At 40.5% G+C, this 24,677-nt stretch overlaps 1 protein-coding gene across 2 annotated transcripts in view; it reads left to right on the forward strand.

Annotated features, from left to right (window-relative positions):
• The first annotated feature begins 1,263 nt into the window (after positions 1–1,263).
• Positions 1,264–24,677, forward strand: part of LOC110499683 (alpha-1,3-mannosyl-glycoprotein 4-beta-N-acetylglucosaminyltransferase C) — a 173,527-nt gene continuing 150,113 nt past the window's right edge. The window contains exon 1 of one of the 2 annotated variants that reach the window (XM_021576735.3): positions 1,264–1,649. The gene's annotated coding sequence lies outside the window, so the exon portion shown is untranslated. Of the gene's footprint in view, positions 1,650–18,031; positions 18,266–24,677 lie in introns of those variants that run through there. The other variant, XM_021576736.3, reaches the window with a different exon arrangement.

Consider the following 24,677-nt stretch of genomic DNA (forward strand, 5'->3'; position numbering starts at 1 on the left):
GAGGTGACTGAACTGCTTGGAGTAACCACTATGGTCAAAACATATTGATACAACAGTAGCTAAGTTGAGGAGAAGTCTATCCATAATAAAGTGCTGCTCTGCCTTCTTAACAACACTATCAACAAAGCAGGTCCTACAGGCCCTAGTTTTGTCGCACCTGGACTACTGTTCAGTCGTGTGGTCAGGTGCCACAAAGAGGGACTTAGGAAAACAATACAACAATTACAATAGGCTCGGAACAGGGCAGCACGGCTGGCCCTTAAAAGTACACGGGGAGCTAACATTAATGATATGCATGTCAATCTCTCCTGGCTCAAAGTTTTTGTACGAAGTTTTGACAAGCTGAATTGTTTATAAAAATATATATATATTTTACCTTCATTTAACTAGGCAAGTCAGCTAAGAACAAATTCTTACAGACAGCTTACAGACAGCTTGTGAATGCCGAGCTGTTTAAACTACTAGCACATAGCTCGGACACCAATGCATACCCCACAAGACACCAGAGGTCTCTTCACAATCCCCCGGTCCAGAACAAACCTTGGGTGGCGCACAGTACTACATAGAGCCATGACTACATGGAACTCTATTCCACATCAGGTAACTGATGCAAGCAGTAGAGTCAGATTAAAAAAATTGGTAAAAATACACCTTATGGAACAGCAGGGACTGTGAAGCAACATAAATATAGGCACAGACAACATGCATACACACACACACACATGATAACACACACACTATACACACATGTATATTGTAATATTGTTGTATGGTGGTATTATACATTTTGTATTGTAGATACGTGTATGTAGTGGTGTAATAATGTTATATGATGTATTGTTTTATATGTCATGTGTCTTAATGTGTTTGGTCCCCAGGAAGAGTAGCTGCTGCTAATAGGGATCCCTAATAAATACAAATTCAAATACAAATGTCTGGAATTAAATCATTAATGCATGTTTTCCCTTATAATTAAAGTCCCCAAGCCTCTCATCATGCAACAAGGTTTACAATGTTGGAATGCAAAATGACTCATTGTTGGCACACCATATTAAAAATGTTTTGAAATTAATAGGCCTACATTTATTAATGATTTAATGCATAATTTATCAATTATTTATCAATTAAAATGTTTTTTGAAAAAGATCATTAAAGCAAGCAAGCCTTGTAGATGTTCAATATAATAGTCGCTGTAAACGGACTCGTAAAGCTTTATAGTTTACACAGGTGGTTTATGGAAACTGTTAGCGACATAGGATGAGATAGACAGTTACCATATTCTCCAATCTGGGCGCGTTAAGCATCACTGGTCCACGCGCTGCCTCCAGTCTCCCTGCAGTCGAAGGGAGGAGAGCGAGACAATACGCAGCACCTCCATACATGTAGTGATGCAACTGTTGTATTAAGGTTTCATATATTGTATATTTCTAGAATTCCTTCATCTGAGAGGGAGGAGAACCCTTAGACACTCGGGACAGGTCGGTCGGCGCTTCTACGGCAGCAAAGAATTCAAGAGCTGAAGACTGACTGTAGCAGAGTTGTAGGGCTACCGTAAAGCGAGCACTCGACGGTTTCATTAGATGCGTTTGCAGAGAAGTAAAGCATGACAACATACTCCGCGGGGTAAAACGACGACATTATGTTTTGACGTGAGTAACCTATTTTTACATATTCCGTATACAGTAATATCTGCAATGTTTTTAAGATTGGCAATGTTATGGATGTGGAGCTTTACTGTAGATAAATAGCCCAAGCAAGAATGTAAGACGTTATTTCACTGGTCTACACATAAAGTATGTTAGCCTACACACAAATACTACAAACTTGGCTTCTTACCCATGCTTTTAAGGTTATCCTGAGGTATAGCCCACATCTACTGTAAATACAGTTGCAGTAGGTTAGCCTATAATAACCTTCACTTCAGTGTATAAATACAGTTAGATTCCAAAAAGAAGCAACCTACTTCATTCAACAATGTTAGATTGACAGGAGTCAAGAATGTCTAACTTTGAGATAGGCTATTATTGTTGAATAAACTGCAGAGGGCACACATGTAACACAAAACAAAACACATCCATTGCTGTAGTCCTCATATCTAAATAGTAGTTCATACATTGCTGTAGTAGCTAGTAGTAGTTGCTGTAGTAGCTAGTAGTAGTTGCTGTAGTTTTCCTAATTCTGTAGAACAGCTTGTGTCCTGGGGTGGTGAGAGTGACAGCACCATGGCTCATCTAAGGGGCCTGTGGCCAAACAGCTACTCATTACTGTGCAGCAGCAGCTCTGGATTCTGTTGGCTGCAGACTGCGTGTGGCTCATCATCAGGGGTCACTGTGACGGGTGTTGCATCGTGATGAAACTACTTTTTTTTAAATACTAAGACACACTGAGTAAGGTTAACTAAATGAATTCATCTGAATTCACATACCAAAAATCAATAACAGATCATTAAAACCTTTAATACAGCAGTATCACAAGTATTACATTACAATATATGTTTTCTGTTATAATTGTGTCATAATGCTGTCTCTTAGCCTATTATTATTCATCTCCTACATAAACACGAGAATTTACAACAATTTATAACAACATCGTTAAATGGAAGCTTTTCTAAGGTCCTCGATACACGCCCTTCACCTGGACTCATACTTAGTTGCTCCTTGACTAGAATTTTACAGGCTCACACACATAGCACTGATTCTAGCGTTCGTCTGCCGATTATTCAGGGCGCTGTGTTTTAGGGGGCCACCCGCTGTCTGACTGCTGACATTTTCAGGTGATTCTACATCTAAAATCGGTGAACACTCGGTTTGCAAATTGCGTTCAGAGGTGCTTAGTACTCTCGGCCAGCAAACACTATTGGTGTGTCTGAGCCCTAATTTCTTACTAGACTGAAATTGTGTAACCAGTCAACTATCCATGTTTTTTTCCCACTCTCCAAAATGAACAGTGGTTCGCAAACATTTTAGCTTACTGTACCCCCCCCCCCCCCCCCCCCAATATATTTTGGAATCCTAGAAACAAAATGATTTATATTAAGAAGCAAAGTGGAAGGCAGCATTGTTTTTGTTTGGAACAGGCTGCTGACGGCATTTGACCTAACAGAACAGCATGCAAACGTACACTGAGATTACAAATCATTAAGAACACGTTCGTAATAGTGAGCTATACCCCCTTTTGCCCTCAGAATAGCCTCATTTTGTCGGGGCATGGACTCTACAAGGTGTCTAAAGGGTCCACAGGCATGCTGGCCCATGTTGACTCCAATGCTTCCCACAGTTGCAGTTCTTGACACATTTAAACCGGTGCACCTGGCACCCTCTGAATAGTACACATACACTATCCATGTCTTAAATCCTTCTTTAACCTGTCTCCTCCCCTTCATCTACACTAATTGAAGTGGATTTAACAAGTGACATCAATAAGGGATCCTAGCTTTCACCTGGATTCACCTGGTCAGTCTATATCACGGAAGCCAATGTCATATACACTCAGTATATCGTGAAACTAACAGCGTGGAGGAGGAACTTCGCTGCTTGAGTGACAGGGGGCGGGGCTTTGTGTGTATGGGAACCAGCCACAAGAGAAAAGAGGGAGAGAGACGACAAACAAGAGTAAACTATAAAAACTGACGTTACAGCAGACAGAGTAAACTATAAAACTGACGTTACACGCAGATAGAGTAAACTATAAAAACGAACGTTACAGCAGATAGAGTAAACTATAAAAACGAACGTTACAGCAGATAGAGTAAACTATAAAAACGGACGTTACAGCAGATAGAGTAAACTATAAAAACGGACGTTACACGCAGACAGAGTAAACTATAAAAACTGACGTTACAGCAGACAGAGTAAACTATAAAAACTGACGTTACACGCAGACAGAGTAAACTATAAAAACGGACGTTACAGCAGATAGAGTAAACTATAAAAACGGACGTTACAGCAGATAGAGTAAACTATAAAAACGGACGTTACAGCAGACAGAGTAAACTATAAAAACGGACGTTACAGCAGATAGAGTAAACTATAAAAACGGACGTTACAGCAGATAGAGTAAACTATAAAAACGGACGTTACAGCAGACAGAGTAAACTATAAAAACGGACGTTACAGCAGATAGAGTAAACTATAAAAACGGACGTTACAGCAGATAGAGTAAACTATAAAAACGGACGTTACAGCAGACAGAGTAAACTATAAAAACGGACGTTACAGCAGATAGAGTAAACTATAAAAACGGACGTTACAGCAGATAGAGTAAACTATAAAAACGGACGTTACAGCAGATAGAGTAAACTATAAAAACGGACGTTACAGCAGATAGAGTAAACTATAAAAACGGACGTTACAGCAGACAGAGTAAACTATAAAAACGGACGTTACAGCAGATAGAGTAAACTATAAAAACGGACGTTACAGCAGATAGAGTAAACTATAAAAACGGACGTTACAGCAGATAGAGTAAACTATAAAAACTGACGTTACACGCAGACAGAGTAAACTATAAAAATGGACGTTACAGCAGATAGAGTAAACTATAAAAACGGACGTTACAGCAGATAGAGTAAACTATAAAAACGGACGTTACAGCAGACAGAGTAAACTATAAAAACGGACGTTACAGCAGATAGAGTAAACTATAAAAACGGACGTTACAGCAGATAGAGTAAACTATAAAAACTGACGTTACAGCAGATAGAGTAAACTATAAAAACGGACGTTACAGCAGATAGAGTAAACTATAAAAACGGACGTTACAGCAGATAGAGTAAACTATAAAAACGGACGTTACAGCAGACAGAGTAAACTATAAAAACGGACGTTACAGCAGATAGAGTAAACTATAAAAACGGACGTTACAGCAGACAGAGTAAACTATAAAAACGGACGTTACAGCAGATAGAGTAAACTATAAAAACGGACGTTACAGCAGATAGAGTAAACTATAAAAACGGACGTTACAGCAGATAGAGTAAACTATAAAAACGGACGTTACAGCAGATAGAGTAAACTATAAAAACGGACGTTACACGCAGACAGAGTAAACTATAAAAACGGACGTTACAGCAGATAGAGTAAACTATAAAAACGGACGTTACAGCAGATAGAGTAAACTATAAAAACGGACGTTACATCAGACAGAGTAAACTATAAAAACGGACGTTACAGCAGATAGAGTAAACTATAAAAACGGACGTTACAGCAGATAGAGTAAACTATAAAAACGGACGTTACAGCAGACAGAGTAAACTATAAAAACGGACGTTACAGCAGATAGAGTAAACTATAAAAACGGACGTTACACGCAGACGGAGTAAACTGTAAAAATGGACGTGGCGTTTCAAAATAATGTGAAATTGATATCTCTTGTGATATGTATATTGCACTTTAATATTGTAATTTCGATGTGAATTCGATTAATTGTGTAGCCCTACTCCCGATTGCATTTTGCACTTCCCAGGGTACCACCTCATTTGCATTTTACAAACAGGTCTATGTTGAGTCTTCCTAAGTACCCCCTGTGGATAGGCCAAGTACCCCCCAGGTTGAGAACCTCTGATTAACAGAACGTATACTCACATTACATGTATACTTCAAATCTAAAGGTTTCAGTTTCTTCTCTTTTCAGTTTAGCACATTTCATAACGGCATGTTAAATGTGTGTTTCTAAAAATAAAATAATCAAGACTGACATTTTGTTCTACATATTCTTAATTGTTGACTGTCAAAGGGTCCATAGACAGTGTGTGAGTCATCTGAGCGGCCATCTAGATGAACTAGGCAGGCAGCATCTCCAGTATCTTTCGCATCTTTCTGTGAAAGGTTAGACAAATGCCACAAATAATTGTCAAGAGCAGTTTCCTTATAATGTCTTTCCGTTGGCTTGCCACTATGATTATCCGAGGAGGATAAGGTCAGAGGGGCCAATGAATATCTAGTCGGCCTTTCGGTGTCTGTGTGGAAGCCATCAAGCTTACTGTGACAGTAAGGATGTGAGACTGTGAGCCGTAATCATTGACAAATGAAGACTGTCTGTGACGGTGAAAGTGGATTTCTGGCTGCACCTCTTGTTTCTGTGCATCCAGTCACTGCTGCGGCCGTCCCAAATGACACCCTATTCCCCATAAAGTGCACTACTTCTGGTCAAAAGCAGTGCACTATATAGGGGAAATTATGCCATTTTGGACACACAGCCTGTGTAAAGAGGCCTTAGAGCCAGCTGCTGACAGACTGTATGAATGAATGGACTGTGTCTGTGTGGACTTTGCCATGTTAAGCAGGATTACTACAGTAAGTCAAGCACCAATGCCAAGATTAGCAGTGGAAAGCAAGGATGCGTCCCAAATGGCACCATAGTCTCTATTTAGTGCACTACTTTTGATCAGGACCCTCTTTATATAGGGGATAGGGTGCCATTTGGATTCGCAGCCCAAGACTCTTAACACTCTAGGCATGGATCTAGCTCCCATCTCGGTGGGATCAGAGATGCAGCTCTGATGGCCGCCGAGTGCTTAACTGGTTCACTAAGCATCATGCTGATGCAGGGCTTGAATTACATGTTTATAAAAGAGGTAGAAATCGAAAAAGAACCGGCTGTATGTATGCCCTTCCTCGTTTTGTCACCAGTGCTTTTGTCTGCCCTGCTTGCAGTGTTTACTCAAGATTTGAGATTTTAGTTTTGAGTGGAGATGTGTGATGGCCCTCAAAGCTGCATCCCTAGATACAAGATTTTGAATAGAAAAAAAACAAACTTTTTCATCAAATGGGCTTTTCATGTAGGTAGCAATTTTATTCCACTGTGTAGTTACTGCCACAAATGGTATTTTCTTTCAAAGGGTATCCTTTTGAATGCCCCTTTCAATTCAAGCCCTTATTCCTGCTTTTACACCCTATTTTCAAACTTGTTGGCCTCATGTTTTCAGATATCTCAAAATTAAGTTCTGAGTGACAAGGTGTAACAAGGTGTGAGCCAAGTGACGTTTCTTTTGTTCCCTTAAAACAGATAGAAGCAACTATCTAGGAGCTGCTATAGTGTTAGAGACATTCCATCAACAGTCAAGTGTTTATCGCCCCATAAAGTTCCTTTATTCTGCAGTTTGACATCAAAAGGGGGTTTGTTGATATCGGTTGACAGACAAATTAACAGCATGCTAGTCCAAGACATTCCCATTGAGAGAATGATAATTAGATGTCTGTTTTTAATACACTGAACATTTAATAGGAGGGCCTGTGATTGTCAAACTGCTGGTGTTGGGGAATTAACACAATGTCTACAAGGAATTGAGAGGCACAGGTTGATTATTTTTGCTCTACCGATCATTTCACCTTTCACTTGGCAGTCTGAGATTTTGAACTTGAAGCTAAAATAAAAGATTCTTAATAAAACAAACTATACTATGTAAAATATCAGGACACAGAGATAGTCACATGGTGGCCAAATGTTCTCATTATTTGCTGTTAAAAATCATCATAGAGGCATCTTGTTGAACACTGGCGAGGCATTGCTGAATTGATCTGATTTGTATTTGTATTTATTATGGATCCCCATTAGTTCCTGCCAAGGCAGCAGCAACTCTTCCTGGGGTTTATTATGGATCCCCATTAGTTCCTGCCAAGGCAGCAGCTACCCCTCCTCAGGGTTTATTATGGATCCCCATTAGTTCCTGCCAAGGCAGCAGCTACTCTTCCTGGGGTTTATTATGGATCCCCATTAGTTCCTGCCAAGGCAGCAGCTACCCCTCCTCAGGGTTTATTATGGATCCCCATTAGTTCCTGCCAAGGCAACAGCTACCCCTCCTCTGGGTTTATTATGGATCCCCATTAGTTCCTGCCAAGGCAGCAGCAACTCTTCCTGGGGTTTATTATGGATCCCCATTAGTTCCTGCCAAGGCAGCAGCTCTACCCCTCCTCAGGGTTTATTATGGATCCCCATTAGTTCCTGCCAAGGCAGCAGCTACCCCTCCTCGGGGTTTATTATGGATCCCCATTAGTTCCTGCCAAGGCAGCAGCTACCCCTCCTCGGGGTTTATTATGGATCCCCATTAGTTCGTGCCAAGGCAGCAGCTACTCTTCCTCGGGGTTTATTATGGATCCCCATTAGTTCCTGCCAAGGCAGCCGCTACCCCTCCTCTGGGTTTATTATGGATCCCCATTAGTTCCTGCCAAGGCAGCAGCTACCCCTCCTCGGGGTTTATTATGGATCCCCATTAGTTCCTGCCAAGGCAGCAGCTACCCCTCCTCTGGGTTTATTATGGATCCCCATTAGTTCCTGCCAAGGCAGCAGCTTCTCTTCCTGGCGTTTATTATGGATCCCCATTAGTTCCTGCCAAGGCAGCAGCTACTCTTCCTCGGGGTTTATTATGGATCCCCATTAGTTCCTGCGAGGCAGCAGCTTCTCTTCATGTGGTTTATTATGGATCCCCATTAGTTCCTGCCAAGGCAGCAGCTTCTCTTCCTAGGGTTTATTATGGATCCCCATTAGTTCCTGCCAAGGCAGCAGCTTCTCTTCCTGGGGTTTATTATGGATCCCCATTAGTTCCTGCCAAGGCAGCAGCTTCTCTTCCTGGGGTTTATTATGGATCCCCATTAGTTCCTGCCAAGGCAGCAGCTACTCTTCCTGGGGTTTATTATGGATCCCCATTAGTTCCTGCCAAGGCAGCAGCTTCTCTTCATGGGGTACATTATGGATCCCCATTAGTTCCTGCCAAAGCAGCAGCTTCTCTTCCTGGGGTTTATTATGGATCCCCATTAGTTCCTGCCAAGGCAGCAGCTTCTCTTTCTGGGGTCCAGCATAATTAAGGCAGTTATATACAACTAAAAACATTACATTACACTTCACAACAGATTTCACAACACTATTCTACTACCACATACTGTATCTACAACACAAAATCCATGTGTACTTGTGTGTATAATGCGTATGTTATCATGTGTGTGTATGCGTGTGTCTGTGCCTGTGTGTGTGTGTGTGTGTGTGTGTGTGTGTGTGTGTGTGTGTGTTTGTCTCCACTGTACCGTAAGGTGTAGTTTTATATTTTTTTATCTGATTTTACTGCTATTGTCATGAGGAAAAGTTCATGTTCTGAAGCTTGTGCTCTTTAACCACCGTTATAATGTAATGTGCTGTGAGTCACAGATGGCATCGTTGATGGCAGAGGGTACTGTAAGGAGAGACGCTAAATACATTTGTCAAAAAATGTCAAGCACTCACTCATTTTAAGTGATTCACTCTTTATTTAATAGCATCTCCAGCCACTCGTTTGTGTGGGTTGCCTTTGGCAGCCCGCCGTTTTCCATTGTTCATTTCTGCATCTTGCTGTGTCAATCATTTAGTTGGTTACCTGCCGCACTCGCTGGCTGCATTAGCAATACAATGTCCATATCTGTAACCATGTAATCAATGAGAGACAACGTGCTGAAGTAGTCTTGGCACAGTTTAACTGCTGTTATAATCTCATACAGTTGTGTTTCTTTTGAAGCACTTCAATAAAGGTTAAATAAAAACATAAAAATGTATTTTGAAGCAGTTATAGCTAGGTTTTCACTTTAAATTGGGGGAGAGGGGGTTCATTTTTATCCAAAATAGTACGTTTCTGGGAAACCATACACAAAATTAATTATTTGACCAAATGTTTAGGAAGAAATCTTTCTTTCATGGAGTTTGTGAAAGAACAAACCACATGGAAAAAGTGTGAAGTAAGGTCCAAAAAACAGATTTTCACTAAGTCAAATTTATTTATTGTGTTAGAGATCATTTTAAGATTGTTTCATACATCAGTTGGGGTCTCTATAAGCTTCAATATGATAGTGAAACCTTGTAACTGTATGGGCTAATATAGACAAAATGTTTGCCTTGGGGAAAGTTGAGCCAATGGCCATGGGGTAAGTTGAACCAATGGTTGAGCCAATGGCCATGGGGTAAGTTGAGCCAATGGCCATGGGGTAAGTTGAACCAATGGTTGAGCCAATGGCAAGTTGAGCAAATTGAAGTGTTTTCTTCCCAGGCGTAATGCAAGGCATTATCGCTGGGATATGAGGTAACAACAGGGCCTGGCCTATGTTAAAGATGTTTTTCTGTTGCTCATTCGAAAAACAAGATTTCAGTCTTGGATGTGTATTTCCTGACTGATTCCACATTTCGTTGATGATGTTTGTACCCCATGATACGCTGTAGACGTGGAAGCCTATTTCACTTCCTCAAAATCCCCAGAATGAATCTAAGATAACTCAAGAAATCTGTAATACATTTTGACGTTTTTGCCGAGGATGTTTTGGTTGCGCAATTTTATATCAACCTACTTACTGTAAGTTGTTTGGTTCAGTATTTCTCAAGTAAATAAAGTCAGACCTGCTGGGCACGTCTTTCTCACTCTCTATGCTATTTGATAGAGAGCAATCACCACAGCTGTTCATGTCAGTGGGCAAATGGTCATTGTCAAATAAACTACCCGTTTTGACGCACGGATGTTCCAAACTCCGTTTTAGACCAGACTGACTCTATGGCCCAAGTTATGTTATTTACCCTTTGTAGTACATTTTGACACTAGAATAACAGTTTCTGACTCAAATCAATGCCACATAGGCCATTTTCAAAGGGATTTGTTGCTTTTTAAAGGCAGTCGCTCTTTAAAGGTGTTACAAAAAGTACATTGTTTGTTAGGTGTTAAGCCTGTGTTAAAATATACTTAAAATGATTAAAAGACAATAAAACAATTGTGATCGTGTTGAATTCTGTTTGGGAAATAAAGATAGACTTGGTTTTAAAAAGATAATGGTAATATTTAATTCAGTACAGAAATGTGTAGGCGGCTTAACTTATCCTGCGGCTCAACTTACCTCACACACGGTGCCAGGAGACCACTTTTTTTGGACAGCTATGTTTTCAAAACGGTTATGTTTACATGAATTCTGATTATTTATAGGGAAACACAACATCCGGAAATACATGAAGATATCTTTGTTAGAGAGAATACTATATTTCCCTTGACGGAGTGATGCGGAATTTAAAAAAGGCTCAACTTATCCCACTCTCCCCTATCGTCACATGGGGCTAAATATAGTATCTTAGATGAGTAGTTTCAAAATGTCATAATAATTCCCATTATGTGCATACATTTATGCTCTTTGGATTGATTTACCAATTAACCTGTAGTACTATAAATTATCTGTGTATTATTTATGCAACTTGTAGGCTATACAGTAGGCTATAACTTCAAACCTGATAAAACCTGATAAAATAATATCCCTTTTGAATGCATATGTTGCATATCTATCAGTTATGTCCAGAGGGGTCTGCAGGACCAAAATGCACTTCCATCCCTGAAGAGAAAAGTGCCATCGCTGTCTTTTAACATCCAGGTTGTATGAACTGTAATCTGAATCTTGATTTTGATGCGTTTATTAGGGGTGTAACAATTCTCCAAGCCCACGGTTAAATTATGTATTGCGGTTTTGGGGTCACAGTTCAGTTCGCTTTTGGTACAGCGGTGAAAATGAAATGCCAACAGTTACTGGAGTTAATTTTTGTTTATTCAAGAAAATACAAAGTGTTGGTATTCCTGATTGTGAAAACACACGATTACTCATAAAAAAAACACTAAAATAAAGTGCAATATGTGTGTAAAGTCAATATGTAAACGAAGAGAAAAATATTCACAGGTGTGTGACTCTCATAAAGGCGGTGTGTCTATAGCACAGTATTTTTCACCTCCCACTCCGGGGTAATGTGATGGGGCTGTCACTGTTAAGTAGCTCTCTGTAGCCCTGGAGGTCCACCATCTGCAGTAAGTGCACCATAGGGTACATTGGCCAATTCATTGAAAACTTTGGCTTTGGCTTGCTTATATTGAGCAGGTACTACCTGTTTGCTGAAATTGGTGCGAGACGGAAGTTCGTAACGTGGCTCTACCACTTTCACAAGGTGCTAAAACCGTCTATTCTCAATCACTGAGAATAGGCGCATATCCACGGCTATAAACACTAATCGCGCTTGGAATTTCCTTAGCCTGGTCAGAATCAGCTGTGAAGAGCTGCTTGAATGCAGAGGGGAAGCGAAGTTGTGTTGTTGTTTCTTTGCATTTCTGTCTGGCTCCGGTGGTAGGAATATTGGGGTGATTTTGGCGTAAATGTATCAAAATGTTTGAGGTGTTGGCAGCAACATAGGCTGTTCTCGATGAGCAGTGGCAACAAATGTTAACGTTTTATACACAGCTCTTTGTCCATCGCCGTTGTAATCTACTTGGAAGCCAACATTTTCCCAAACTGGAGATTTAAACGATGATGGAGGATCCTCTTGGTTTATTGACCCCACCAATCGCCATCGTACAGAACTAGTTCCCGGCTCACAAATGGATAGTTTGAAATTCCGCAATTAAGATTTGAATTTGGATTACATTGTGCACATAGGCTCTAGTTGTTTTAAAAGAATAGCCTGAAATGTTTTTTTCAGTTCAGATTTCATCAAGCGGCATACAGCACAGCGTAGGCTTTGCCTAAATATATTTAAATATATTTTTTCATGTATTCATTCGCGTTCACAGTGCGGACCAAACCGAGTTCCCTGTACTGAACAGTTTGGTACAAATAGGTGTATCGTTACGCCCGTAGCGTTTATACTACAAAAGACACTGTGTTATTGAGGCATTATGTCATTCAGCCTTCAGGGGGGAGGATATTGGCAGATACATGAAAGGACTTGGCTGTAGTATAGTGAGAGATAATAATAATAATGGAATGGAAATGTGTTTCTTCATATCCCAACTCCCCCTGAGACACCCGCAGGGAGTGGGGTCACAGCCAGGGTCACCATTGTCCAGCGCCCCTGGAGCTCTGGTCAAAAGTATAGTGCACTATGTAGGGAATCCGCTGCCATTTGCAAGCAGCTAAAGTAAACGGTCCACAGTGAGGGATGAATAATATTCAACATAGCCGGCACAAACAATAGCACACAGCAAAGGAGAGAGGCTATGGATTATATAATGGAACTGTGTACCATTGAGCCGATGGCGGAGATTGCAATTAATGCTCATGGCTCCTCAGAGGGATCTTCGAGGAACCAGTAGTTGTCTGCAGTGGAGTGAGCATGGTGGAGATGATAATGAGGGGTAATGTGGTGCTTGTAAGCAGCATGAAAGTGCCAAAGGAATCAAAGACGAGAAGACACAGAGTCCTCCATTAAATATACGTCAATGACAGTGGAAACAAAGAACAAAGACCTAAACTCTTCATGTGTTTGTTAACGGTGGGGTGTGTGTGTGTGCGTGCGTGTGTATGGGGAGGATAGTTGAAATAGCTTATTTATGAAGGCATCAACCCCCCACCCCCTATCACGCCAGCTGTTTATGACACTACAGTGGAGGCTTTGATCATCAGGCCAAGGGCACAGAGCTTGACGTGACAGATGCAGACCAGAAGGTAGGAACCGTAATTGTTGCTCTCTCACTCAAGTTTTTAAAATAGATGTGTCTCTTCATATCACAGCATTTCTTTACTCCACCGCCAAGTATTGTGTTTTTATATCCCTCGTGAAAATACCCCAAAATATGTTTTGGACACACCCCCTAAGCTATAGTGCCACGCAATACAGATAAGATCTACTATTGCACTGTGAAAAATAGTGCCTCTAACGACTTCAGGTAAATTATTTTTCCAATAATGAGCTGGCAACTTGTACACAATTACAATTTTGAACTCAAAGAGACAATAGCATTATCACAACAGTCAACAGTAGTACAAGGTGCCTTGGGAAAGTCCATTCAAAACAGGAGGAATGTTGCACCTGCTACCGGAGCTGCGAATTGTCGTCACTAATTTATTACCAGGCATTTCAGACAACGCAGGTGCCCAAACCCCGTACTCATCTGACCTGGAAATGACTGCAAGCCAAACAGCTGCTTCATACATTCATGTCTGAATTGCTGTCATGCACTTGATTGTCCCTATTGAGTGTAATCTAATTATATGATAAGCATAGTAGGCATATATTCTTTGCAAAAAAAGCTATATGAATGCTTTTTGAATTCCTACATTTCTGTCATGCGGGGTTACAGGTACAATATTTAAATTCATATAATGTCATATTGAATCCATATGTCACGATCGTGTGGAGAGACAGACCGTGATTGGAGTTCCACATCTTTATTTTTAGTGAAACTTAAAACAAACCAAGAAACAAACAACGACCGTGCAGTACTGCGGTGCAACATGCACTCACTCAAAAACAATATCCCGCAAAGCAGGTGGGAACAGGGAACCCTTAAGTATGATCCCCAACGGACATCAGCTGCCTCTAATTGGGAACCATACCAAGAGCACCAACATAGAAATATATAACCTAGAACACCCTCTAGTCACACCCTGACCTACTACACCATAGTGAACCAAGGGCTCTCTATGGTCAGGGAGTGACACCATATTTGTTTTATTCATTATTTCATACATTGTACCTGTGGGTTGCCACTCAGAAGAAGACAACAAGAAGAGAAAATAAAACAACATTACAAAAGGTGCATAATTACAAAATATTGATCATTCAGATCATTTTTTAGAGTTTAAATAATAATAATTTCAGTATAAACAGGAAAAGAAAACAAAAAAAGAAGTGGGCCTCCAACCCCAACCTCCCATCCCATCCCATCCCATCCCCCCAACCAGCAAACAAACTTGTAATTTCTCAAGTAAGGCCCTATGCTGTAGGTGATTTATCGTAATTAATTATATCAACAAAATGTCCACGATAAGTCGTCGGTGTGGTCAGTGTCAATCATTTTTGGTTTATCGTCCCAGCTCTAGTTGACATGGAACATATTAAAAAAGCTACCTGATCTAATATTAAGCTCGCTCCACGTTTTCATAAAGGTAGCAGACCTGCGTTTAAATACATCTCTATTTGAGTATTTGTTATTTTAAATACTTTTTTCTGTGTATTTTAGTATTTTCAAATACTTTTATTGGAATGTTTGCATGGTTATTTGTAAAAAAAAAATAATGAAATGGTCTTCCAAATTGTATTTAAAATAATTTTCAAAAACGTATTTTAAATACTATTTTCAAATACCTGGGTTAAATGTATGGCAGTGTATTTGAGTCAGTGTATGTGAGTATTTTCAAATACTTTCCAAGTGTATTTCCAAATACATTGTATTATTCAACTACTTGATTTTTCCAATAAAGGTAATCTGAATACTTACTTCAGAATGTATGTGAAAGTAATTGAGATATTTGAAATAGTACTTGAACCCAGGCCTGATAGGTAGTCACCATAATTATTAAATACATTAATAATATGAAATGCATACACTTCTCTTGCCACTGACGTTTACACCTCAGGGAAATAATTACTATAGCATTGACACACCATGCATGAGATTTGCATGGCTAGTTAATTCAAGGCAAGGCTATGCTACCCTAGAGCACTCCAGCAGTAGCTGTCAGGGAAACAATTATTTCTACCCAATTATTTTCTCCTCTGAGACAGAGGCGTAAAAGTGAATTGGATATTGGAGGAACTGTTTTATGTTGCTTCTTTCAAGGCTTTTTCTTTTATTGATGTCAGGTCTTTACCAAAGTCTTGTATGCATCACAGAGGATAATTATATCCTACAATAGATCCATAATGCTATAAACAAGACTGCTGACTTATGGAGACCAGACAAATGACCAATCAATATATTTCATAGAGACACATTTATTTTTAAAATTACATTTGCAATGTTTTTCCTTTTCTTGAGTATCTTATTTGCCTGATGACAAACTGAATTCTTCCGCAGGTCTATTGTGTACCCTACAGTCTGAGGAGGGGGGGGGGGGGGGGGTTAAAGGTACAATATTTTAATTAATATAATTTCATACTGTTCCATTTTTTTCATTATTTCACTTATTGTACCTGTGGGCTGCCACTCAGACGAAGAAGACCACAAGATGAGAATTAATCAAATAAATATTACAAAAGGTGCATAATTACAAATTGATAATAATAAATTCAGTATTCAGTATGAACAGGAAAAGAAAACAAAAAAGAAGTGGGCCTCCACCCCCAACCTCCCATCCCATCCCATCCCCCCAACCAACATACTTCACATACAGTGGCTTGCGGAAATATTCACCCCCCCCTTGCCATTTTTCCTATTTTGTTGCCTCATAACTTGGAATTAAAATAGATTTTTGGGGGGGTTTGTATCATTTGATTTACACAACATGCCTCCACACTTTGAAGATGCAAAACATGTTTTTTGTGTGAAACAAACAAGAAATAAGACAAAAAAACAGAAAACTTGAGTGTGCATAACTATTCACCCCCCTAAAGTCAATACTTTGTAGAGCCACCTTTTGCAGCAATTACAGCTGCAAGTCTCTTGGGGTATGTCTCTATAAGCTTGGCACATCTGGCCACTGTTTTTTTTCCATTCTTCAAGGCAAAACTGTTCTAGATCCTTCAAGTTGGATGGGTTCCGATGGTGTACAGCAATCTTTAAGTCATACCACAGATTATCAATTGGATTGAGGTCTGGGCTTTGACTAGGCCATTCCAAGACATTTAAATGTTTCCCCTTAAACCACTCAAGTGTTGCTTTAGCAGTATGCTTAGGGTCATTGTCCTGCTGGAAGGTGAACCTCCGTCCCAGTCTCAAATCTCTGGAAGACTGAAACAGGTTTCCCTTAAGAATTTCCCTGTATTTAGCGCCATCCATCATTACTTCAATTCTGACCAGTTTCCAAGTCCCTGCCTATTAAAACATCCACAGCATGATGCCTCTTATCAAGGAGTGATAAGAGGTATTGGGCTTGCGCCAGACAGTGTTTTCCTTGATGGACAAAAAGCTCAATTTTCGTCTCATCTGACCAGAGTACCTTCTTCCATATGTGTGGGGAGTCTCCCACATGCCTTTTGGCGAACACCAAACGTGTTTTCTTATTTCTTTATTTCTTCTGGCCACTCTTCCGTAAAGCCCAACTCTGTGGAGTGTACGACTTAAAGTGGTCCTATGGACAGATACTCCAATAGCCTACAACAGATCCATGATGCAATAAAACAACACTGCTGACTTATTGACACCAGACAAATGACCAATCAATATATTTAATAGAGATATATTTATTTTTGAAATTACATTTACAATATTTGACCCTTTCATGAGTATCTTATTTGCCTGATGACAAACTGAATTCTTCTGCAGCTCTATCATTTGCTACATACTTCAGTCTGAGACTGCCATCATTGAAGTCCTTTGTGGTGACATGAGACAAAATGAGGGGTGTTGTACAAAAGAAAGTCATCAGCGATTGGATCATCTCTAACCAATCACATTATCAAAGCCAATGACAAGTTTTCTATCCACCGCTTTACCCACGTGTGTTCTGGCTCTGGCCCAACCCATCGGTTTCTGGGACCAATCAGATGGTCGAGAATGGATTTCCATTGGCATTGCGTTTGGCCGGAGCAAGGAGTTTAGGTTGCCAGGCAATCTGCCTGTAGGTGATGCACTTTATATGAACCAATGTAAAGACTCGTATTTACAGTCATTGCTCTAATGTAAGCTATCTGATGTTTTTCTTCTCTGTAATGCTAAAAGATGTTCTCCTTCTCTGCGATCTTAATTAGAATTTCTCATTTTACTGACTCAAAAGCTACAGTGAATCTTTTACCTCAGCCTCTTCCATCCTCCATCATGTACATAATTACAACAGGATGTTCCTAGCTAAGTGAATGTAATTGGGTTCCTGTCATCCCCTAGTGCCTATGTTTTCTCCAGGTAGTCATTCACCTCTTAATATTGAGCTCATGTATTATTCACGAAGCCTGTCCCGCTGCTGCGACCCTTAACTATAATTAGCTTTTCCCAACACCTCCCTTTCTTTAAGACGGACAATCTGGAGAGCGGAGATGGGAGAGGAAGAGAGAGCTAAAGAGAAGCAGGGTGCGCAGAAACAGTTAGTGACACCTTGGTGAGGAGTTGGGCTGTGAGAAAGAGGGAGGGAGGGGGGGGGTTACGAAAGAGAGGGAGAGAAAGAGAGAGGGGTGGTTGCGAAAGAGAGAGAGAGGGAGAGAAAGAGAGCGCGGCTACCGATTGCCATTATGAGTGTTTACGGCACTGTTTTGGAGAGCCAATGATCTGCTCTTGTGTGAGTCATGGAGATTATTTAGACTGGTGACAGCGTGCAGCACAGAACATCGGCAGAACTCCCTCACGCTCCTCACACTGACAACAGACAGGAGACAGAGCAGAGAGAGACACTTCTTAAACGTACAGCAATACAGCCGGCAGGTGAGTGAGTGTAAATGCCTGTAGCTGTGATATTTCATCGTTTGCTGTGTAAAGCTTGAGCATCCTGTATCCTCTCTCTGCTACCAGCGACTTCAGATGATCACGATCTCTCCCCTCAGCATGCTGTTTTATGTCGTTGTTAGAGGTAGACATAGAGGCAGATATCTCTCTCTCTCTCTCTCTCTCTCTCTCTCTGTGCATCTTTCTCTCAATCCTCTGTCACTCTCCTTCCTGCCTCCCCCTCTGTGTCATTTCTTGCTGTCACTGTCTGTCATTCTTGTCCCTGCCTCCCCTCTCTCTGTCTTCCTCACTCCCTCCCTGCACTCCTTTCTGTGACAGTGAGTTGTCTCATGTCTTGTGTACAAAGGATCCATCCAAATGTCTGTGGTCTGGTGGAAGTAACTAATTTCAGGTGGTTAAATTTGTCATCCAAATCATTGTATTCAACATGCTGTTTAGTCTTTTTGGAAGGAGAAGGTGCATGTCACCCCCCCCCACGCACACAGCTAGAGCCTCCACCTACAAAACAGCCAATGTAGGTGCACACAGTGCCACAGTCTTGTATTACAGAATGACTCATAGATACATAACGTTATAGTGTGCTCAAGGCATCAGTCTACAGTGCAATTCTAATTAAATTCCCTCTCCCTGTCAATTCCATTTAATTCAAATAAAATCCAAGGTCAGTCTTTGAATTCAGATATAATTAAATTCCTTTCAAATCTAATGTTAGGTCAATCCCAAGAATTCAATTCTCAATTAAATATTATCCCCAACAATTCCACAAATTCAAATTAATTTCGCTTGGGCTTTCAGGCTAATCATGTCACTGTTCAGACAACCTTGCTACAGCATACTTGCTACAGTATACTGCTATTTAGCATACTGCTAAATAATATAAATTATTTAAAATAAATCCTGCAGTCCATTGATACTAAGTGCATTAATTCCATTCACTGGAAAATGTACTAATATTACATTTCAATTCAATTCCAAAGATGTTTTCAATTCCAATTCAAACAGTTCAAACAGTCTAATTCCAATTCAATTACATTTCCATAACTTGAAGATAGTTCAAATTCGACTTCAATTCAATGTAAATTCTCTACTTCATGAGTGAATTCAATAATTTTATTGGAATATCACATTGGGACTAGAGCTGTGGAGGGCACACACAGGTAAACCATAGAAGCACTGTTAGCATGTTTTAAATGCTGGAATGAATGGTGCTCTGCTTGTCTTTATCACATACTATTGTCTGTCTACTCATTGTGATTTACTACCATGCCTGCACTGGGGTTTGTTTGAGGAGGATTCTGCTTCTTTGTGTTAAGAGGTGTAATGTACAGCTCTTATGGATGGGGCTAAATATAGCGGTGGTTTCTGTGTGTGTGTGTGTGTGTGTGTGCAGACCCACAACAAGTCATCACTTTTTCCCTACTGTGTGTGTGTGTGCGCACGTGCGTGCTACTTACTATGTGTGTGTGTGTGTGTGTGTGTGTTGAGAGGTATAGCCTACTGTACAGTAGTCTACAGATGGCACTAAGCGAAGCGTAAGGGTGTCTGCTGGCCTGCCAAGGATAGTCAGCTGATCTGCTTGGAGGTGCAGGAGATTTATGACCCCCAAGAACAAAAGTGTGTCTGCCTTGGGACCATAAACCATAAATCACAGAGAACTGGTTCAGACCGGGTCAGCAGCTCCTCTGTTCTGTGTTTGTACGTATTTGTATTTATTATGGATCCCCATTAGCGGTTGCCAAGGCAGCAGCTACTCTTCCTGGGGTCCAGCAAAATGAAGACAGTTGTACAATTTAAAAAACATTGCAATGCATTACACAACAGATTTCACAACACATTAAGTGTGTGTGTGTGTGTGTGTGTGTGTGTGTGTGTGTGTGTGTGTGTGTGTGTGTGTGTGTGTGTGGTGTTTGTGCTTTTAACGCTGTCTCTCCCTGTCTCAGATGTTTGTTGACATACTGTACAGCTAGGTTGGATGTGCTAGGTTGAATTACAGTGCATTCAGAAAGTATTCAGACCCCTTGACTTTTTCCACATTTTGTTACGTTACAGCCTTATTCTAAAATTGATTAAATAAAAATACATCTTCATCAATCTACACACAATACCCCATAATGACACAGTCGAAAACAGGTTTTTAGAAATTTTTGCAAATCTATTAAAAATAAAAAACTGAAACATCTTATTTACATAAGTATTCAGACCCTTTGCTATGAGACTCGGAATTGAGCTCAGGTGCATCCTGTTTCCATTGGTCATCCTTGAGATGTTTCTACAACTTGATTGGAGTCCACCTGTGGTAAATTCAATTTATTGGACATGATTTAGAAATGCACACACCTGTCTATATAGGTCCCACAGTTGACAGTGCATGTCAGAGCAAAAACCAAGTCATGATTTTGAAGGAATTGTCCGTAGAGCTCCGAGACAGCTGAGACAGATCTGGGGAAGAGTACCAAAAACATTCTGCAGCATTGAAGGTCCCCAAGAACACAGTGGCCTCCCATCATTCTAAAATGGAAGATGTTTGTGTAGATGGGAGAACCTTCCACAATGAAATCCATCCCTGCAGCACTCTACCAATCAGGCCTTTATGGTAGAGTTGCCAGGCGGAAGATGAAACCAAGATTGATCTGGTCTGATGAAACAAAGATTGAACTCTTTGGCCTGAATGCCAAACGGCACATCTGGTAGAAACCTGGTACCATCCCTACGGTGAAGCATGGTGGTGGCAGCATCATGCTGTGAGGATGTTTTTCAGCGGCAGGGACTGGGAGACTAGTCAGGTTCTTGGGAAAGATGAACGGTGGAAAGCAGAGAGATCCTTGATGAAAACCTGCTCCACAGTGCTCAGGACCTCAGACTGGGGTGAGGGTTCACCTTCCAACAGGACAATGACCCTAAGCACACAGCCAAGACAACACAGGAGTGGCTTCATGACAAGTCTCTGAATGTCCTTGAGTGGTCCAGCCAGAGCCTGGAACCCGATCAAACATCTCTGGAGAGACCTGAAAATAGCTGTGTAGCGATGCTCCCCATCCAACCTGACAGAGCTTGAGAGGATCTGCAGAGAAGAATGGGAGAAACTCCCCACATACAGGTGTGCCAAGCTTGTAGCATCACTCCCAAGAAGACTCTAGACTGTAATCGCTGCCAAAGGTGTTTCAACAAAGTACTGAGTAAAGGGTCTGAATGCTTATGTAAATATGATATTTATTTTATTTTTAATACGTTTTGAAAATGTGGCTTTGTAATTATGGGGTATTTTGTGTAGATTGATGAAAAAAACATTTATTTAATCCATTATAGAATAAGGCTGTAATGTAACGAAATGTGGAAACAGTCAAAGGGTCTGAATACTTTCCGAATGCACTGTACTAGATTCAAGTGGTGTCTCAAGTGGCTTCTTTTTTTTATCTGAAGGAAGACCTGGCCTTGTGTCTGTTATGGATTCTATCCTGACACTGTGTTCAATGTGGATCACAGCGGTTTATGTTCCTTGTATGACTGTTGTGATGTTGCTGCCCTGAAGTTTTTGCTGTCTAGAGGTATTCAGCAGGATAATTGCAAAATGTTTAAGTGTCAATCAAGACATTCTCTTTTTCTAAATCCGAAATGTCACTGGCTTTTCTTTGAAATGACCTCAAACAATTTTCTGCTAATTCCTTTATTGACCTTTATTTATTTAGGCATTCCACTGACACGAGGTGTTATATATTTTTATTGAGACTGTAATATCAAAATAGCTAATTAAGTTTTGAGTAAGGCTGTAAGTGAACTAGCAATTCATTGCATTATATTCTATGTTCTGTCTGTATAATCTGTCAATCTAATGGAGGTTGGTCTGGTTTGGCATTACATGAAGGCTAAAGGTGAACATGGATTTATGCAAAGTTATTAGAGAAAGAGCTCTTGCCATTGAAATCCATTCATTAGATGTGTCTATCCAGCCTCAAGAAGACATACTGGATATATTGCTCCCTCATTGATTTGTTATACACCATTTCAGAGTGAAATAGGTAGCTAGCGAATGCTATACATTACTAGAGGTGGTCTAATTTCAGTACAGTGCCTTCAGAAAGTATTCCCATTTATTTACTTAATCCACATTTTGTTGTGTTACAGCCTGAATTTAAAATGGATTAAATTGTCAAAGTGGAATAATAATTATGTTTTTATAAATGTTTACAAAATTATTTAAAAAATGAAAAGCTGAAATGTCTTGAGTCAATAAGAATCTCACCCCTTTGTTATGGCAAGGCAAAATAATTTCAGGAGTAAAAATGTGCTTAACAAGCCACATAATAATTTGCATGGAGTCACTCTGTGTTCAATAATAGTGTTTAACATGATTTTTGAATGACTACCTCACCTCTGTACACAACACATACAATTAAGTTCCCTCAGTCAAACAGTGAATTTCAAACACCGATTAAACCAGAATGACGAGAGAGGTTTTCCAATGCCTTGCAATTTTTTACACAAAAAAAAACAAACCTTATTTAACTAGGCAAGTCAGTTTTTCAGTTAAGAACAAATTTTTATTTACAATGGCGTCCTACCCCTGCCAAACCCTCCTGTAACCCAGATGACGCTGGGCCAATTGTTCGCCGCCCTATGGGACTCCCAATCACTGCTGGTTGTGAGACCATCGCTAGCACTGTGATGCACCGCTGCACCACTTGGGAGTCATGCAAAGAAAGGCATCTATTGGTAAATAAAAGAGAAAAGAAGACATTGAATATCCCTTTGAGTATTGTGACGTTATTAATCACACTTTCGATTGTGTATCAATACACCCAGTCACTACCATGATACAGACGTCCTTCCTAACTCAGTTGCTGAAGAGGAAGGAAACAGCTCAGGGATTTCAATATGGCCAATGGTGACTTTAAAACAGTTACAGAGTTTAATGGCTGTGAAAGGAGAAAACTGAAGATCAAATCAAATTAAATCAAATTAATTTATATAGCCCTTCGTACATCAGCTGATATCTCAAAGTGCTATACAGAAACCCAGCCTAAAACCCCAAACAGCAAGCAATGCAGGTGTAGAAGCACGGTGGCTAGGAAAAACTCCCTAGAAAGGCCAAAACCTAGGAAGAAACCTAGGGAGGAACCAGGCTATGTGGGGTGGCCAGTCCTCTTCTGGCTGTGCCGGGTGGAGATTATAACAGAACATGGCCAAGATGTTCAAATGTTCATAAATGACCAGCATGGTCCAATAATAATAAGGCAGAACAGTTGAAACTGGAGCAGCAGCACGGCCAGGTGGACTGGGGACAGCAAGGAGTCATCATGTCAGGTAGTCCTGAGGCATGGTCCAAGGGCTCAGGTCCTCCGAGAGAAAGAAAGAAAGAAAGAGACTCAGCCCCTGTAATAGGGTTAGAGGCAGAGAATCCCAGTGGAAAGAGGGGAACCGGCCAGGCAGAGACAGCAAGGGCGGTTCGTTGCTCCAGAGCCTTTCCGTTCACCTTCCCACTCCTGGGCCAGACTACACTCAATCATATGACCCACTGAAGAGATGAGTCTTCAAGTAAAGACTTCAATGTTGAGACCGAGTTTGCGTCTCTGACATGGGTAGGCAGACCTTTCCATAAAAATGGAGCTCTATAGGAGAAAGCCCTGCCCTGCCTTTGCTTAGAAATTCTAGGGATAATTAGGAGGCCTGCGTCTTGTGACCGTAGCGTACGTGTAGGTATGTACGGCAGGACCAAATCAGAGAGATAGGTAGGAGCAAGCCCATGTAATGCTTTGTAGGTTAGCAGTAAAACATTGAAATCAGCCCTTGCTTTGACAGGAAGCCAGTGTAGGGAGGCTAGCACTGGAGTAATATGATCACATTTTTTGGTTCTAGTCAGGATTCTAGCAGCCGTATTTAGCGCTAACTGAAGTTTATTTAGTGCTTTATCCTGGTAGCCGGAAAGTAGAGCATTGCAGTAGTCTAACCTAGAAGTGACAAAAGCATGGATACATTTTTCTGCATCATTTTTGGACAGAAAGTTTCTGATTTTTGCAATGTTATGGATCAACAATATTGGACTTACTCCACAAAACTAACCTAAATAACAGAGTGAAAAGAAGGAAGTGTGTACAGAATATAAATATTCAAAAACATGTATCCTGTTTGCAATAAGGCACTAACGTAAAACTACAGAGACAAAAGTAAATAAAATCTCTGGCAAGACTTGAAAATGTCTGTCTAGCAATGACCAACAACCAACTTGACAGAGCTTGAAGAATTTTATAAAGAATAATGTGTAATATTGTATAATCCAGGTGTGCAAAGCTCTTAGAGACTTACCCAGAAAGACTCACAGCTGTAATCGCTGCCAAAGGGAATTCTAATATGTATTGACTCAGGGATGTGATTACTTACTGTATGTAAATGAGAT

The sequence above is a fragment of the Oncorhynchus mykiss genome, chromosome 2, assembly GCF_057628025.1.
Source record: "Oncorhynchus mykiss isolate SJ-2025 chromosome 2, ASM5762802v1, whole genome shotgun sequence".
Lineage (NCBI taxonomy): Eukaryota > Metazoa > Chordata > Actinopteri > Salmoniformes > Salmonidae > Oncorhynchus > Oncorhynchus mykiss.